Source organism: Pan paniscus, chromosome 21 (genome assembly GCF_029289425.2).
Source record: "Pan paniscus chromosome 21, NHGRI_mPanPan1-v2.0_pri, whole genome shotgun sequence".
In the NCBI taxonomy this organism is placed as follows: domain Eukaryota; kingdom Metazoa; phylum Chordata; class Mammalia; order Primates; family Hominidae; genus Pan; species Pan paniscus.
The window spans coordinates 37,273,726-37,275,688 of record NC_073270.2 but is presented as its reverse complement, the minus strand read 5'-3'; the positions used below and the strand labels follow the sequence as shown (position 1 = coordinate 37,275,688).

The 1,963-nt window shown below is 50.6% G+C and overlaps 1 pseudogene; it reads right to left on the bottom strand.

Annotated features, from left to right (window-relative positions):
• Positions 1–1,597: 1,597 nt before the first annotated feature.
• On the bottom strand, positions 1,598–1,713 carry LOC112438070 (U6 spliceosomal RNA; annotated as a pseudogene).
• Positions 1,714–1,963: the final 250 nt, after the last annotated feature.

The window sequence follows — 1,963 nt, the reverse complement described above, 5'->3', positions numbered from 1 at the left end:
GAACTCCTGACCTCAGGTGATCTACCTGCTGTGGCCTCCCAAAGTGCTGGGATTACAGGCATGAGCCCTGGAGCCTGGCCAATTTTTTTTTTTTTTTTTTGAGACGGAGTCTCGTTCTGTTGCCAGGCTGGAGTGCAGTGGCGCGATCTTGGCTCACTGCAACCTCCGCTTCCTGGTTCAAGGGATTCTCCTGTCTCAGCCTCCCAAGTAGCTGGGACTACAGGTGCATGCCACCACACCCAGCTAATTTTTCTATTTTTAGTACAGATTGGGTTTCACCATGTTGGCCAGGATGGTCTCCATCTCTTGACCTCATGATCTGCCTGCCTCAGCATCCCAAAGTGCTGGGATTACAGACGGGAGCCACCATGCCCAGCCCAATTTTTGTATTTTTTTAGAGACAGGTGTTGCCCAGGCTGGTCTCAAGTTACTGGCCTCAAGAAATCCACCTGCTTCCACCCCCAAAGTTCTGGGATTATACGTGTGAGCCACCTTGTCCGGGCTTATTATTATTTATTATTATTATTTTGTACTTTGTGTAGAGAGGGGATCTCGCTATGTTGCCTAGGCTAGTCTCGAACTCCTGGGTTCAAGCAATCCTCCCGCCTTGCCCTCTCAAAGTGTCAGAATTACAGGCATGAGCCTGTTTATTATTAATTAGTCATTATCAAGTTCATTATTATTGATGGCTTTTTTTTTTTTTTGAGATGGAGTCTCGCTCTGTTGCCCAGGCTAGAGTGTAATGGGGTGATCTCGGCTCACTGCAAGCTCTGCCTCCCGGGTTCAAGCGATTCTCCTGCCTCAGATCCTGAGTAGCTGGGATTACAGGCGCGCGCCACCACGCCTGGCTAATTTTTGTATTTTTAGTAGAGATGGGAGTTTCACCATTTTGGCAAGGCTGGTCTCGAACTCCTGACCTCATGATCCGCCCTCCTCGGCCTCCCAAGGTGCTGGGATTACAGGCGTGAGCCACTGCGCCCGGCCTTTTGCTCTCTTTGTCTGGCAATCCACAGTTCCTGAGCGTGCCCTTACTACCATTCCCATTAGAATCCTCCCAACCACCTTGCAGTTTGAGGATGAGGAAACAGGGTGCTGAGGATGGACTGAGAGTCCGAGGACATGGGTGCCCTCGCTGAGTGACTCTTGCGACCAGGGTGCAAATGGGGCTGGGGGCTGGGAAGAGACGGACTGCCCTTCCCCTCCACCCCCTCACTCCCTTCCCTGGGAAAATCCAACAGGTGGTGGGGCCGCGGCGCTGTGGGCCATTGTGTGGGCCCTGGGAGGGTCGCAGGGCCCAGTGTGTGTCTGGGAGAAGATGGATGCCTTCATTACCATGTGAATCCTGGGAAAGCGCTGCCGAGGCTGGGAGGTGGGTGGGCGTGGGCCGCAGGTCGGGGGGCTTGGTGTTCTCAGGCCCAGACCACACAGCGGCTGGGAAGTGGGTCTGGTGGAATCCTGAGAGACCCATTAAAAAACACCACCACCACCACCACCCAAAAAAACCAGAACAGATCATGGGGCTTCCCCTCTTATTTAATTTCTTATTTTAGGACATTTCTATCCTGTGGGGCTTAAAAGAGACACAGATTGGGAAAACAAAATTATTTTATTTTTTATTGAAGGCTTCACGAATTTGCGTGTCATTCTTGCTCGGGGGCAATGCCAATCTCTGTCTAGTTCCAATTTTAGTATATGTGCTGCCAAAGTGAGCACCAAAACCAATTTTATTAAGGAAGTAAAAACTCGTTTTTTGCGTTTTGGTTTTTTTTGCTTTCTCTGTTGCAACTTTCCCACAGATTGTGCTGCGCATTTGGGCCTGAACAGAAAAATCTGAGGCTTATGCAGCATGTGTACAATCAGCATCTCTGTGGAGGCATTCCCAGCAGCACTCTCCCCGAGTGGCTCTTCCGCTCATGTAAATACGTCCTAGGTCACTCTGGATGATTAGCAAATAGCTGCTGAG